Source organism: Mirounga leonina, unplaced genomic scaffold (assembly GCF_011800145.1).
Source record: "Mirounga leonina isolate KUSES-001 unplaced genomic scaffold, KU_Mleo_1.0 Mir_114, whole genome shotgun sequence".
Taxonomy (NCBI): Eukaryota; Metazoa; Chordata; class Mammalia; order Carnivora; family Phocidae; genus Mirounga; species Mirounga leonina.
Genome location: NW_023270265.1, coordinates 16,215,032 through 16,232,402, shown reverse-complemented (window position 1 = coordinate 16,232,402; position 17,371 = coordinate 16,215,032). Strand labels below are relative to the sequence as shown.

At 43.5% G+C, this 17,371-nt stretch overlaps 1 long non-coding RNA gene and 1 other non-coding gene across 5 annotated transcripts in view; both read left to right on the top strand.

The window, feature by feature from the left end:
* LOC118023073 overlaps positions 1-17,371 on the top strand; it is a 74,172-nt gene that overhangs the window by 40,030 nt on the left and 16,771 nt on the right. For all 4 annotated transcript variants that reach the window (XR_004682651.1, XR_004682652.1, XR_004682655.1 and 1 more), the window contains one exon: positions 16,262-16,478. This is a non-coding gene — a long non-coding RNA (uncharacterized LOC118023073). The remainder of the gene's footprint in view (positions 1-16,261; positions 16,479-17,371) is intronic.
* On the top strand, positions 17,123-17,229 carry LOC117998877. The gene has a single exon (XR_004676117.1). It is a non-coding gene; the product is annotated as a U6 spliceosomal RNA (small nuclear RNA).

Sequence of the window (17,371 nt, the reverse complement as noted above, 5' to 3'; positions counted from 1 at the left end):
AGGAAAAAACAGAATATTACAAATTAGAATAACTATCAATGAAACTGAAAAGAGGAAAAAGGATAAAATCAACAAAGTCAAATCTGGGTCACTGAAAATACCAAGAAAATTGATAAGCCTCTAGCCAAGCTAACTAAGAAATAAATAGAGAAGGTGCAAATTACCAATATCAGAAATTAAAGAGAAGTCATCACTACTGATCCCAGGGACATTACATAAATAATAAGAATACCATAAATAACACTTGTCTCCAACTTTGATAACTTTGATGAAATGAATGATTACCTGAGAGGCACAAACTACCAAAACTCACTCAAAGAGAAATAGATAACCTGAGTAGAAAATTTATTAAATAAATTGAGTTGATAATTAAAACCTTCCAGAAAGAAAAAAGAAAGAAATAAAGTACCAGGCCCACATGGTTTCACTGGTGAATTCTACTAAACATTTAAGAAAGAAATAATAATCAATTTCCCACAATTTCTTTTAGAAATTAGAAGCAGAGGGAATACTTCTTAACCAACTTTTGAGGCTAGCATTACCCTAATACCAAAACCAGAGAAAAGTATTACAAGTAAATTACAGACAAATATTTCTAAACAGCATAGCTATAAAAATTCTTAAAAATATATTAGAAAATTGATTAAGCAATCTATAAGATGAAAAATGAAACATAACTAAGTGGTATTCCATTCAGCAATGAAAGGGTTGTTTAATATTCATCAACCAATGGAATTCATCCTATTAACAGATTGAATAAGAAAAACATGTAAGCATATCAGCTGATGCAGAAAAGCATGTGACAAAATTCAATACCAATTTATGATTAAAAAAAAACTCTCAGAAAACTAGAAATAGAAGGAACTTAGAGGGTTTTTATGAAAAACCTACATCTAATACCATACTTAATATTGGGAACCTGATGTTTTCCCCCTAAGATTGGAAACAAGGCAAAATATCTCAATATTCCTATTCAATATCATATTAGAAATTCCAGCTAGTGCAGTAAGACAAGGAAAATAAGTATATTGTACACAGAGTTGAAAATAGTAATAGAACTGTCTTTATTCATACATGGTGAAATTGTCTAGATAGAAATCACCAAAGAATCTCTAAAAGCAAAATAGAAAAGGGCCTTGGAATGAATAAGTAAGTATGAGAGGGAAGCAGAATATAAGGCCAATATACAAAAGTCAATTTCTTTCCTATATACCAGCAATAAACAATTGGAAATTGAAATAAAATAAAAATACTCTTTGCAATAACATAAAATGAAGTATTTAGTTAGAAATTTAGCAAATATTTACAGAATCTATATGTGGAAAACTACAAAACTTTTATGAAGGAAATAAAAGGAGATCTAAATAAATGAGGAATAGTCCACGGTCATGAATTGGGAGACTCAATATTATTAAGATGTCAATTCTTTGTTACTTGATCTTTAGATTCAACATAATCTGAACACAAATTCCAGCAATCTATTTTATAGGTATCAACAAACTAATGCTAAAATTTATATAGAAAGACAAAGGATTCAGGATAGCCAATACAATATATATATTTAAAAGATTTATGTATTTTACAGAGAGAGCATGCACAAGTGGGTGGAGGGGCAGAGGGAGAGAATCTTTAAGCAGGCTCCATGCTGAGTGTGGAGCCCAGCAGGGGGCTAGATCCTACCGCCTATGAAATCATGACCTGAGCTGAAACCAAGAGTCGGACGCTTAACCTACTGAGCAACCCAGGTGCCCCTAGCCATTACAATATTAAAGAAGAACAAACTTGGAGGACTCATGCTACCTCATTTCAAGCCTTACTATAAAGCTACAGCAACCAGGAAAACTGAGTATTGGCAAAACAATACACACATAGAGGAACACAATAAAGAGCCCAGAAACAGATCCAACAAATATAGTCAACTGATCTTGGATAAAGGTAATTTCAGCTGAAAAGAGGTAGTCTTTTTCAACAAGTGATGCTAGAACAATCAAATGTTTGTGTGTAAAGAATGAACCTAGACACGCACCTTATGCCTTGCATAAGAATGAACTCAAATGAATCATAGATCTTGTATAACTTTTTATTGCTGCTGTAGCAAATTACCACAATCTTAGTGGCTTAACACACACAAATTTATTATCTTACAGTTCTGGATGTTAGAAATCCAAAAGGAGACTTATTGGGATAAAATCAAGGTGTTGGCAGGGCTTCATTCCTTTCTAGAGACTTTAGGGGAGAATTTTATTTTTTCCATTTCCAGCTTTATAGGCTGCCCAAATTCCTTGGCTCCTGGTCCTCTTCTCTCTTCAAAGCCAACAATGGTTACTCTACCACGTCACTCTGATCTGACTCTCCCGCTTCCTTCTTTCACTTATAAGAACCATTGTGATTACAGTGGGACCACCCTGATAGCCCGATAATCCATAATAATTTCTTCATTGCAAGGTCCTTAACCTAACCACACCTACAAAGTCCCGAATTCCATGTCATGTAACATATTTAAGATTCCAGAATCTTGGAGAGATATGAGTTTGCCTACCTTCTTGCTCCAAAGCATTTCCATCCCACATGCAAAATACTTGCACTCCATGCCACCGAGGTCCCCACAGTCTTGATCCATTACAGCCTTCAAGTACAAAAATTCATTTAAGTCTCATCAAATCATAGCTCCCAAACCTTCTCATCTAAATCAGGCACGGGTAAGGCTCTGGGTGCAATCCATGTTCGGCTGCAATTTCTCTCTATTGTTGTCTGAAATGTTTTACTCCATTTTTAGGACATTCTGGGACAGGAAAAATGATAGAGTGGCTAAACAGATCAGTAGGTGCCAGAGTTTGGGGAGGTGGAAGGATGAACAGGTGAAGCATAGGGGAATTTTTAGGGTAGTGAAACTACTCTTTTGGATACCATAATGATTGATGGGTATACAGCACCATGCATTTATCAAAACCCATACAACTTTACAGAATAAAAAGCGGACTTTAATGTATGCAGATTTTAAGAACTCAACTAGGAGGGCAGTGGCTATCAGGATGGACTGTATGTTATGGCAAAGAAAAATGTAACTAATGTAACTTTATTACAAATACATTAGATAAATTTACTGAGCAGCATAGAGAAAAGAAGTGCTGACCTTACCAACTTTGGAAATGAATGTGGACTGTAAGACTAAAGACTAACTGTACTCTACTTAATGCCACTGCTCTTTAAAATGTTAATAATATTCAATTGCCTTTTCTTTCAATGGAAAATTTCTTAACTAAAGAAGCTCAAGCAAGCATGCCTTTTCAACAGACCACCCACTTCCTCAAAGGGGGCCACCAACGTCTGAGCTTCTGTTCTCTGTTTAGCCTGTGGCCTTCTGGAAACCAGCCATAGCAGAGCTTATTCTTGGGCAGCCATGGTTGAGGGTCTGATCTATGGTCAGCCTCTGGCTGTAGCCATGGCCACAGAGGACACCCAGATCCCACCACTGTCTGCCTTCCCACAAGGGCTATGAGATGCAAAGGGCTGCACAAATTTTTCCTATTTTTCTAAAGCAGCTCAAAATACATACCTTGTATGCTGAGCTTAAATCAAAGGCCATGTGGCCTATAGCATGGATCAGCACATCAGGTACATGACTTGTCCGAGTCCTAAGGCTATTTTGACAAGCAGTATCCTCCTGGAACCTTGTGGCCCAGACACATTGCGCCACCTCAGTGGATCACAGACATCCTCAGCCCCCACTGGTGAAGGCTGGTGTTTGTCATCATACTTCTCTCAAGTTTTGACTTCACTTTGCCAGACTTTGGCATTTCTTACAGCTTAATGATGTGCCTTTTAAGGATTGAATCATGTTAAATTTTCAGCAGCTGCTTTATGAGGTTATATTTTCAGACACTGTAGGCTAATATTGTGTGATCATAAAAAGTCACCTACAGAGCTTGTTAAATTGACAGATGTTCCTGAGTCCCCTCCCAGTAGAGGGTTTTTAAAATAGGCTTAAAATAGGCTGCAATTTTTTGATAGAGATTCTGGTGTCCAGGAAATGATACAGAGAGTGAAGGCAAAAATGTTATTTTCTAAGTTATAGTTTCCAACTGAAAAGAATTAGAAAGAGAGGTTGGGAATCTGAAATTAAATGTTACAAAGCATCACAAGGAAGCCAAGAAATCAGATTTTCCAACTGGCTCTTCGCAGAGAAGGGAGCTGGGCTCACCAAGGTGGAGGGTCTGACCGAGGTCACTCAACTACGAAATGCCAGGACAGGACTAGAGGCAAGTCCCCCGGCCTCTGGTTCACAACACTGAGGCTTAAAGGCATCCCTAGGCCGATAACAATTCCCATTGGAATTAAAATAAGGCCCTCTCAATTCTCGAAGACCCTCGGAAGTTTCTCCTGCTTTGTCAGCCTCCTGTGAACATTTCCAAAGATGTCCAAATAAAAAGCTTCAGAGTCATCACACAGTTGCTTGGGGTGACTTGCTCTCTCTTCCTTCCCCAAACCCTCCTTTGCCTCAAACCTTCATGCCCCCCCATCTCACCCACTGGGTGGCCTCCTGGGTCCTTTTTGAACTTGTTTCCAGCCTCCCTCTCTGTCCTTTACTTTCAAGGCTACTACCCCTATGGGGCTTGCCTGTTACCTAGATGGAGCCTGAATACCTGCCTGACAAATCAGGCAAGAAAAAGGAGTGGGGTTCTGTTGGGGTCTAGGACAGTCACCTTTGGTCTCTTGGAGCACCCTGCTTTCCAAACAGTCCACCACATTCTCTTGGACTGTAGAGCTCACCCCTCGGCATCAGGGAGAGGGATGCTGAGGTTCCCCCTGGGGTTGATTTACCATGAGTACTCCCTACTGAGGACCTCTGATTCCTCTCTCCACCGCAACCATCATCTTAAGGACAGAAAAGGGAGGCACCTTTTATTGAATAGTTACTGTTGCTCACTGGGTTGGTCAGTTTGTATACATTATTTCCGATTTTCACAACAGCCCATGACAAGGCTGAAACAGTGAAGGTGGGGGAGCCCATAAGAGATGGAGCCAGGACTGGATGGGGGAGATGCCAGCTCAGGCTCTTTCCACTGCTTTGAGCTCCCATCTTCTCTGCAAATTCTAAAGACATCATTCAACTCCCACACATGTTCTCTTGGCACATTTCTGGTTCTATGCTCTTCTTGGAACTTTCCTCCTCAAACAGCTATTCTTTTGTTTTAATTATTTTTAGATTTTGTTTATTTATTTATTTATTTAATTTTTTTTATTCTTATGTTAATCCCCATACATTACATCATTAGTTTTAGATGAAGTGTTCCATGATTCATTGTTTGTGCATAACACCCAGTGCTCCATGCAGAATGTGCCCTCCTCAATACCCATCACCAGGCTAACCCATCCTCCCACCCCCCTCCCCTCTAGAACCCTCAGTTTGTTTTTCAGAGTCCATCATCTCTCATGGTTCATCTACCCCTCCGATTTCCCCCGCTTCATTCTTCCCCTCCCGCTACCTTCTTCTTCTTCTTCTTTTTTTTTTCTTAACATATATTGCATTATTTGTTTCAGAGGTACAGATCTGAGATTCAACAGTCTTGCACAATTCACAGCGCTTACCAGAGCACATACCCTCTCCAGTGTCTATCACCCAGTCAACCCCATCCCTCCCACCCCATCCCCCACTCCAGCAACCCTCAGTTTGTTTCCTGCAATTAAGAATTCCTCATATCAGTGAGATCATATGATACATGTCTTTCTCTGTCAAACAGCTATTCTTGATGACATTCCAATGTCTTGTGATTGCTCAACACCCAAACCATAAGGACTGAGGAAGAACCATGACTGTGCCTCTCAATTACATCATAATTTTATGGGTCCCTTGGGGCAAGAGAATGGTGGAAGGGGGCTAGAACTGCAAGGACGCACAAATCCCATCAGTCTATTGTGGCAGGATATTGGCAAGGCCAGATGGCCTCAGAACACTAACCATGATAACCAGCCTTGTTCTGAGCCTGGGTGTCAGGTAGTGTTCCACATGCTTTACACATGTGATCTCACTGACTTGTCATGGCAGCCCCAATGTCAGGATCCTCATTCTCAAGGAAGGAAATGAAGCTTAGGAAGTTTTAAAAATGCCCCTAAGTTAACAGAGCTGCTGAGTATCAGAGCCAGGATTCCAATGCAGGTCGGCCTGACCTCAAAGCCCGTGCCCCTGATCTCCGTAGTACACTCCAGCAACTTTCCTTGAAGAGCTCTTTACAGTGAATATTTCTTGAGCTTCTACTCTCGACCAGTCCTGTGAGGCCTTGGAGATACAAAGATGAGTAAAACATTGACGATGCCATCTGTGCTTACTCTGAGGGGTGGATCAGACACACACAATGACCATGAACGAGCATGACACCCATAGGTGCAGGTTAGACTCAACACACTATGGAAGGTGAGGGGCAGGCAGGATGAATTCTGTCTCCAAGGATGATAGATGGGCAGAGGAATGGAGTTCAACAGGGAGGGGTGCACCCAGGGCAGGGGCAACACCACGCTATCCCTCCCTGCACACCGGGCAGACACAGCCAGACACAAGACACCGCCTATCCTCAAGGAGCATAGTCCCTGGCATTGTGCTTTAGGAGCAAGGTGAACAAAAGGAGAGAATGACCACCTGGTATGTGTGTGTGTGTGTGTGTGTACATACATGTACATATACATGTGTACACACTAGGGGAAAGGCAGGGCTGTGAGTGATGGAGACAGAGGTGTGAGCCAGACTTGGACCATTCAAATGTTGCCCAAATCAAATGTTGGCATTTTATCTCACAGGCAATAGAGAGTTCTGTTGCTTTAAAAAGTGGAGAACCAACAGCTTCACTGCCAAAGCTCTTTCTTCACATTTGAAAGATGGGCATGCCAAGTCATTTGCCCCACCACCCCTCCCCCTTCTTGTCTTCCGTTCCCAGGAATCCCCTTCCTTTACCTCCCAGCGGCCCTAAGCCAACACCACCCTCAGGTTTGACCAGCTCTCCTTCCTGATCAACTCCTTTCTTCTGGGTCTCTGTTGCTGCTCAGTTACCTCATCAGTTCTCAGCTGAGCAATTGCATGTGTCCTCTAACTGGTCTCTGGTGTGGGTTGAATTGTGTCCCTGGGGTTGAAATGTATATATATATATAGATGTATACAGAGATATATGTCCACACACTCAAGTCCTAATGCCTGATACCTGTGAATGTGACCTCATTTGGAAACAGTCTTTGCAGATATAATCAGGTTAAGGTGTGGTCATGCAGGAGCAGGGCGGACCCTGAAGCAATATGGCCGTTGTCCTTGCAGGAAGAGGAGACACGGCACACAGGAGAGTGCCTTGGGTGAGGTGCCCGCAAGCCAGGGAACACCAGCGATTGTCCCTGCTAGCAACACCAGAAGCTGAGGGAAAGGCAGGGCACAGACATTTCCCCAGAGCCGTCACAGGGAGTTTGGAGCTACTAGCACCTTGATGTTGGACTTCTAGGCTCCATAACCATGAGAGAATAAATTTCTGTTGTTTCAAGCTCCCCCCTCCCCCGCCCCCATTTGTAGTAATTTGTTACGACAGTCTTAGGACATTAGTATTATCTCCTTGCCTGTGTTGGCCTGCCACTCTCTCTCTATCTTCCATGTAGTTGTCAGAGTGATCTTTCTGAATTGTAGATTTGTTGCTTTTGTCATTTTCTCACAGAAGAATGTTAGTGGCTCCCTGTTCATTGTCGACCTCAACATAAAACCCAAACCGCTTACCCCCCACCCTCGTTTCTAACATATGCTTCAAGTGTCCTGCTGGGAATTTGGTGTTCATCCCTTGTGATTGAAATGCCTGCTTCTCATTTTTCTGTCCGTTGAGTCCTTCTTATCCTTGGCTCAGCTGCAAAGTGGCCGGGGCTATGCTATCTCCTCCGTGCGGTCTCCAACCCGGGCATCCCTCTGCGATCGCCACCCGAGCCTCCCGGTCACTAACAGTGAACTTCCCTGGAGAGAGCAACAGCGTATCTTATGCCTCTATCCTCAGAACCTATCACTGGAATATAGGAAGTGAAGAACGATCGTTTGTTGGCTGAGTGAATAGATAACCGAATGAATAACAGATTACTCAGGGAAAGTCAAGGTTTCTCTGGCCTATGGATATGTAGAGTTCCCAAAAGCGTGGATGGGTGGGTATCTGAGCAAAGTACAACTTTCCACTCTTCCATTTACTATCTGTGTGACTCGGAGAGTTACTGAACCTCTTTGAAATTCATTTATAAATAAAGAAGAGGTCGTCTGTGCTTACTCTTATTCATTCACTCATTCATTCATTCATTCTCTCAATTCCTTCACTTATCATAAATAGAGAAGATGTCTGACCATCTTGCCCAACCTTGGTTTAGTGTTCTGAGTATGCCAAGTAAGCCTGGATTTTCACTTTTTGACCAGGTTGTCCTAAACGTTTTCTGCAGCCCCAGTGGGCATTTGCAGGACACAGCAAATAAGGAACTGAGAAGAAGGAGACAGTAAGTGGCAAGGAGTGGGGATGAAAGGGGTTGTTCTCATGCTGATCTAATAGGATGAAGAGAGGTCAGTGCCCCATGGCTATGAGTCAGGCACTGGCTTTGCCTGCACTTCTATAGCATACCAAAACAATTAAGCGAGATGCTATAAGGGAACCACAGGCTGGTGCTTCCCTTTCCTGGCCAGACCTCTGTGTCTGCGACCTAACTGTGGATTAACATATTCCAAGTCTGAAATCTCATTAAACACTGAACAGAAATTGCCTCTTTTTTCTTGTTATTCTCTACGAGAACACGCACAAGCATGAACTCGGCAGTGGAAACTGCCCTAATTATTTGTGCAGAACAATAGCAAAAGCCATGAGGAGCTCCATTTAAACACAGGAGGGGCAATTAATCACAGCCCATTGGAATATTGCTTTTGGTCTTGAACTCAATCCACATTATATGCAGGAAATGAAATGCAGTAATTATCACAGTCACTTGAGACTCCAGAGTCCTGGCTTCAATTCCCAAATCCTTCATCATTTCATTTTGGCTGTGTCTATGTGACGCCAAAACATCTGGCTAAAAAGTGAAAACTGCCATCAATTTCTCAACTGATAGCTCACCAAATATTCTACCTTTCCTTTTTCTTTTTATTGTGGTAAAATATACGTAGCATGCAATTTACCATTTACTCACGTTAAATGGTTAAATGTACAAGTGTACATTTCAGTGGCCTGAAGTACATTTGCATTGTGCAACCATCAACCACCATCCAGCTCCAGAACTTTTTCAAACTGCAACTCTGTACCCAATAGACAATAACGCCCTATTCCTCTCTCTCTCTAGCCCCAGGCAACCACCCTGTTACTTTCTGTCGCTATCAGTTTGGCTGCTTTAGTTACCTCATGTATGTGCAATCCTACAATATTTGTCTTTTTGTGTCTGGCTTATTCCTGAAGTTTCATCCATGTTGTAACATCGGTCGCAAGTTCCTTCCTTTTGGAGGCTGCATAATATTCTGTTGTACGTATGTGTGTGCATACATATATACATACGTAAACATATATACTGTCTTTTGGCCATGTTTCGGTTATTGTGAACGGTGCTGCTTTGAACATTGGTGTACAACTGTCTGTTCAAGTCCTTGCTTTCACTTCTTTTGGGTATACCACCCAGAAGTGGAATTGCTGGCTCATAAAAAATGATGTTTCTCTTTTGAGAAACTGCCATACTGTCTTCAAGAGCAGCTGCGCCATTTTACATTCCCGCCACAATGCACAAAGGCTCCAATTTCTCCACATCCTCACTAACATGTCTTTCCTTCCTTTTTTTTTTGAATATAGCCATCCTGATGGGTATACATTTCATTTTTCCTTTTTTCCATTTTTTTCTTTTTACGAGAATTCATGCTTTTATATAATTCATTCATTCATTTATTCATTCACTCATTCATTCATTCATTCTCTCAATTCCTTCACCTATCATAAATAGAGGAGATGTCTGACCATCTTGCCCAACCTTGGTTTAGTGCTCTGAGTATGCCAAGTAAGCCTGGATTTTCACTTTTTGACCAGGTTGTCCTAAACGTTTTCTGCAGCCCCAGTGGGCATTTGCAGGACACAGCAAATAAGGAACTGAGAAGAAGGAGACAGTAAGTGGCAAGGAGTGGGGATGAAAGGGGTTGTTCTCATGCTGATCAATAGGATGAAGAGAGGTCAGTGCCCCATGGCTATGAGTCAGGCACTGGCTTTGCCTGAACTTCTAGCACTTTCTGTCAAAGGACCATGTCACTGAGAGGACTCTGGGCTTCTTGAGGAAATAGATGGCCACTTTTCTGATTATCTGTGTATCCTCACAGTCAAGACCAACTCACAGGACGTGTTCAACAATTTTCTTCGAAAAAATTAAGGCATTTAATCAAATTAAGTGGATTAATGAGTAATTAATACTCTTACACAAGCAGAGAAGCTGTAAGAAAAACTAACTAGATTTCTTGTCCAAATTATTCCATATGCAGGAGACTTTATAAAACTTTGCTCTGTGCAATTTTACTTCATCTGATTGTATTGATAGTAGCTTACTCGGTCTCTGGAGTACTGAAAATGTCCCCAAGGCTGTTACACACATTGATTTGAATCTAAACACTTAATTGCTGGTCTCTGCATGGAGATGTGGCTCCAGAGGCTGGACATGCTGGCTGCAGCCAGAGCTGCCTGTCAGTGATGGATTGAGGGGTTTGCTGGCCCAGCCAGCCGGGGGCCGATGACTTCCGACAGAAAACGTGCCTGGTGGGAAGGAATGCTCAAGTGGCCCAACTCCTCAGTCTTGCCTATGTTTTGTGTTTGGGCCCATTTGTGTTTACTTCTGAGGCAGTACCAGAGACGAAAAAGCCGAGCTTATCTTCAAGTGACATGAGCATGGTCTTCAGCTTTATATTTTTCAGGCTTTCTCACCAAGAACAGAAGCTCTGGGACGACAGTAGGCAATTCTTGACCCTCCACCAGCACCACAGACTGAGCTCTAACCTGCCATGCCAGGAGACAATTGTGCATGTGTCTTTCCCATTTCTTGTGAGCAGACACACTGGCTGCATTCGTCCCAGAATCTCTCCAAGAGTGTTTATGTAGAGAACAGTCTAGGAAGACAGAGGGAGTGTTCCCTCCAAAGCAAAGGGCAAGCTTGCTTAACTGTCCAGTGTAGGAAAGATAACGCCTCCTTCTGAGGCAGAGGCCAGGTACAGATGCTAACTACATATTATAAATGATTCCGACCTCCTGAGCACATGGTTTCTCAGCTGCAATGGAAGCTCACTCCATGTGCAGTATCCACATGGACCTCTCTGCATCATCACTGTGGGATTCGGGGGGCAAGGGGATTTGATGGAACTAGGCTGATGTCCATCCTGCTTGCTATGTGCTGAGTTATGAGGTCCTTTGTTTCTTACTCAGGAGTGTCTTGTCTTTTGCCCTCAACCTTGAAACTATGGCAGGCTAACATGTTACTTTGTAAGCAGAGGAAAATCTCAAACCCTGGGCTCTCGATGCCCACTGCCTTCATTATATATCAACCCGTTAAGTCTTGTTCCTCTCCTCAGAAGCCCCCTCTTTGCCCAAGCGTGGCTTCACTTGGTCCCCCCACACACCTTATTCCCCATCCACATCCATTATTACTCCATTGAATGCTAACTTCCGGAACCAGCCTACAAATGTACACATTAGGCCTGGTCATGAGGGGAGAGAGAAGGGAAGAGAGTTATTCTCAGTATCAAATGGGTCCTGCAGGTTCTTTTGGAAATGGTGGTAATAGGAATAATGTTTTCATTCCCCCTGACAAATCTCATTCTCTGGCCATTTTCTACCTCCAAGAATGCACCATGAAACATGTTATCCCAAGGAAATTTATTTATTTATTTATTTTAAAGATTTTAATTTATTTATTTTGAGGGAGAGAGAGAGAGCACGCAAGAGTGTGTGAGAGTAGGAGGAGGGGTAGAGGGAGAGGATCTCAAGCAGACTCCCGGCTGAACATGGAGCCCGATGTGGGGCTGGATCTCATGACCCTGAGATCACGACCTGAGCCGAAATCAAGTCAGACGCTCAACTGACTGAGCCATCCAAGTGCCCCTCCCAGGGAAATTTAGAATTGATATTTCTAGGACACATTGGTCATTGATCAATGTTGAGTCTCAAAGATGACTTTGTCAAGTCTTTAGGGACTAATAGCCTTGACACCCAGGTGCAGGCTAGAGGATTGCTAATTGAGGGGTATGAGGAAGGGGTGAAAATGCAGCCTGGGCTTGGCTCAGCAAGCTGTATCTCGTGGTGCCTGGCTGTGTCCTCTGAGAGCTGGCCACATTTTCTAATTCTCACACAGGCACCCTGGGGACCAGCAGAGACAAAGCCAGGCTTTTTGGAAAAAGAAAGTAGGGATTTCGAAAGTCCCAAGCTTCCCATTTTAGACATAAAGAGCGAGACTTCCCATGACTCCGATCATGGAGTTTTATTGTAAGTCATCATAAAAAGGGAGAATTCAGGATATACAAGGAGGGAGTTCTCCAACGTGACTGAAAGAGACCCACCTCTCCTGGGCCAGAAGTTGTTGGTAGGGAGGAACAAGATAGAGGAAGAACCAAGAAACCAGACCTGAGACTCCACAGCCCACCATCTGCAAGCCTGGCTCTTGATTCAGAGAATAGTCAGGACAGAGAGACCAGTTAGGAGCGTATTGCAATGGGTAGCTAGCTGTTTGATGTTGTGAGGCACTCCCGTATCTACCTGGGTGTTTCTAAAGCCTTCTCTAACTGGCCATCCCAGACTCTGTGTTGTTTTGCAAACCCACCAAGCATGCTCTTGCCTCAGGACCTTTGCACTTGCTGTTCTGTTTGCCTGAAAGTTTCTTCCAGCAGATAGTCTCATGACTCACCCCTCACGGATTCTAGATCTCTGTTCAAATCTTTTCAAATACCACCTTATCAGAGAGGGCTTCCCTGATCACTGCATTTAAGATAGCTCCCTCTTCCCCCAGTGGTCCTGGTCAACCCTCCCGGATATATATCTCTCAACAGGATGTATCACCCTCTGACACACTGTGTATTTCATTTGATTGCTCACTGCTTTTTTCTTCCTTCTGGACTGGGGACTTTGTTTTGTTTGCTGCTCCATCGCCAGCACCCACAGCAGTGTGTGGCATAGAAGTGATCCCTGGATAGATGTTTGTTAAATGAATAAATGAATGAACGAGGTTGGAGGCTCTTGAGAGAAGCCCCACCTTGGCTTGATAGCAGATACAATTCAGGCTGGGGATGAGTGGCAGCTATTTAGAAGGTCAGGCCCCAGCTGTCTTCCTGACTCCCTGCAATCTAGGCCAGGCACGCATGGGGTCCAGGCGCTCCTGCTTGCCACATAAGAGCATGTGAAATTCATGGGGACTAGCAGCAGCCTAGTATTGGGAGGAGAGAGGTACTGAGGATGACAAAGGCCAGAGGCCCAGGCTGTAGCAGCAGATGGTGCCCTCCCTGCTGTGAGAGCAGCCAGGGTCCTCAGCCTACTCACTGCAGACCCCACACCGGAATCCTGGGGTGGCCACCAGCAGAGCAGGCAGCTCGCTGACCCTCCCTCCATGGGCTGCGGATTCCTTAGTCCCAGGTCTCTCACTCACACCCGGATCACCATTTGGAGAAAGAGGGAGGGAGTGACTACCGGAGTGGATAGCTGCACTTGGAACTGACTATTAAAAGCGACCATTTAAACCCCCAAAGCACTGAGATGCTGTGTACTGGAAAGCGCAGTCATCTTTGCTTCCTTCCTATCTCCACTTACTGTGAGCAGGGATTCAGGTTGAAGATGAAAACAGCTATAGGATAATTTAAACAAAAAAGCAACATTTTTCTTTGCACATTGGAGTGCATCATGTTAAATTTGGGATGGTCGCTACCCTTTAGAAGAACAGCCTCCCCATAAAGGCCCCCCCAAAGCCAGGCCTCCCAAAGGGGCCACTTGGATTTCATTAAATACATTCCAGCAGCCCCTAGCCTGTTTGTTAGTGCATCCCCCACCCACCTGGAGCTTTTCCCAGAGGGCATGGTTATGGTGGCTGGTAAAGAAGGGAAGTGTTTCCCCGCCCAACGACTTACTACCAGATCCTTCTTCGGAGCTTTGCACAGACTCCCCAGTACGTTGGGGATCTCATTCGAGGCTCTGAATTGAGATGTAAACTCTGAAAACATTTTACTGCCCTCCAGCTGGAGGAAAGGACATCTCCCATGACAAGCAGGGCAGGAGCAGTCGGAGGGCTGTCTGGGGCAGGGCAAGATTCTAGTTCATTCTCACAAGAACAAAATTTAATCTACCAAGGCAAAGCAAGTTTTTTATTTTGGTGGAAAAGCACACCAGTTAAAGAATTTAAGCCATGAATATTATTGTTTTTATAACTAATAGATCCTTACAGAGCAGTGGTCCTTGGTGGGGTAATTTTGCCTGTGCCCCAGGACACTGGGCAGTGTTTGCAGGACTTCTGTCACTGTTCTCTCACTGATATCTTACAAACATCCTGTGAGTTAAGATAGGCAGGTGTAATTGTGCCCCTTTTACAGAGGTGACCAAGGCTCAGAGATGACAAGGGACCTGCCGAGGTCCCCACACAGCACAGAGCAGGTGAGCAGAGCTTTCTCCGTGGCTCAGTTCCATTAGTGTCCTCGTGCCAGGGACTAGATACTATTTTTACTCTGTGTTTTTTTTTGAAAAAAGGAATAAGATTTTCAACATTTCTTGGGAGTCAACCATGCCTCAAGTAAAGAGAACAAAATCCTTGCTGTTAGGGGAGGTGACAATCTGGGAGGGAAGCAGTTAACAGACAAGGTCATATGTAGAGCAGGCCACACCTCAGATAGTGAGTGTTGGGTGATATGGGTGAACAAAGCAAGAGGGGAGAGCAGGGAGGGGTGCTAGAGAGGGGGACGCTGAATCCAAGTGTTAGATATCATGGCCAGGACAGCCTCCAGGAGGTGACATTTGTTTCTCCAACTTTTGAGGAATAATTGACAGATACACTTGTATATATTGAAAGTGTACACTGTGATGATATAATATACATATACATTGTGGAATGACTGCTGAGATCCAGATAATTAGCACAGCCAATGTCTTACATAGTCAACTCCTTCTTCTTCTTCTTCTTTTTTTTGGTGAGAACTCTTAAGATCTACTTTCAGCAGCTTTCAAGTTTACAAACCATATTAGAAACTAAGAAGAAGGTAGTAGGAAGGGTAAAATGAAGGGGGAGAAATCAGAGGGGGAGACGAACCATGAGAGACTAAGGACTCTGAGAAACAAACTGAGGGTTCTAGAGGGGAGGGGGTGGGGGGGATGGGTTAGCCCGGTGATGGATATTAAGGAGGGCACATATACGCAAACAAGGAATCATGGAACACTGCATCAGAAACTAATGATGTAATGTATGGTGACTAACATAACATAATAAAATTAAAAAAAAAAAAGAAACTATAGTCACCATGTTGTACATTAGATCTTTAGAATTTATTCCTTTTATAACTAAAAGTTTGTATTCTTTGATCTGCATCTCTCTATTCCCCCCCTGCCTTCAGACCCTGGCAACTGCCATTTTCTTCTCTGTTTCTATGAAAACTCAACAGCAAAAAAACCAAATAATCCTATGAAAAATGGGCAAAGGACCTGAACGGACGTTTTTCTGAAGTATACACACAAATGGCCTAGAAGTACCTGAAAAGGGGCTCAACATTACTAATCATCAGGGAAATGCAAATCAAAACCACAATGAGGTGGCCCTTGAATAAAGATCTGAAGGAAGTGAGGGAGCGAGGGATGTAGCTGAAGCATGTGGCTATCTGAGGAAGAGATTCCAGGCAGAAGGAGCAGCAAGTGCAAAGGCCCTGTGGTGGGGTGGGCCCGGTGTGCTTGAGGAGTCAGTGTAGCTGACTGAACGCATGGGGGAGGGAGAGAGCAGAAGGAGGTGAGACCACAGATGTGAGTCATGTGAAGGTAGGGAACAAATCATAGAGACACTTGGAAGTCATTTGAAGGACCATAGCTTTCATCAGAGAATTAGGGAGCTGCTGCAGGCCCTGAGCAGAGGTATGGTAGAATCTTTGAATTTTAACTGGATCACTGGCTGCTGTGTGGGGAACATACAGAAGGAAGGAGGCAGTGAATTTGTTCAACTTCATTTTTGTCAGTTGTTCTAATTTCTTCAAATGTTTTTGTTTTCTTTTTTTTTTTTTTTTAATTCTGTGATGACTTTGAACAAGGAGGAAAAGTCCAGGCGTGCACGAGCATACCAAGGAGAGCTTGAAGCATGGGGCTCATTGGTCAGGAGAGAAAAGGAGAAGGTGGCTGTGAGGGAGGAAGATGCTGGCCAAGCGCTCCCACCACGCTCCTGAGGCTGGGAGCAAAGGCACACACGCAACCCAGGATGTCAGTGCATCCACAGCTGCCCTGCGAGGACAGCAGCTGCATGGCCGGAAGGTGAGATCATATCCTCCAGGATTAGCGGGGCTTCTCGAAAAAATTCAGCCAATTATTCTCCTCTGATTAGTTTTCATTTCATCATGGTTTGTTTGTCATTACTCTACCTGTTTTAGTCAAAAGTTCACAGCCTGTTTATATTAAGATATAAGCCCTTGAACTTGGGATTCTCAGGGGTCATGTCTACAGTTTTTGCTAACTAGTATTGATGTGTGTCAAGAAAGCCACATCCTCAACTCAACAGGGCAAGGCTTTTGAACAAAATCTACTAAATCATTCTTTAGTCTTTTGGAATGAGGAATTGATTTTCCTTCTTATCATGAAACCAAAAATAGAGAAGAGTGCGGTCAATTCATCCATTTTTATTTCCTAAGAATAAAACCAATCAGGCTCAGTATATGCTTGTGTGGCTGATCCTCAGAGTAGGAGAGAGTGGGGTGTCCCCTGAGTGCTCTCGGGGAAGACGACACTTGGGAACCTCTCCGTGCTCCCTCTCAGGTCTTTGGGACTTGCTTGCAGAAGGCAAATCAACTTCTCGTCTGAGAACCAGGTGTGATCTTCTGAGGCAGAGACATTGACAGTCAGGGTAAAATATAAAACCTGAGCAAGACATCCAAACTTGCAAGTCAGATTTGGATACCAAGGTGCTTGTTTCGGCAGCACATATGCTAAAATTGAAACAATACAGAGAAGATTGGTATGGCTCCTGCATAAGGATGACATGCAAATACATAAAGTGTTTCATATTTTTTTAAAAATTGGCCCCCAATGCATTTTGCATAGCTGGTCTTCATGGACTGTTAGAGGACAACGAGATTTGTGCTCTGTGTAACAGGCAGGTGGCATATAAAGGTGCACATTTCCAGGTTCCCTTGAAACTCAGAACATCTTGT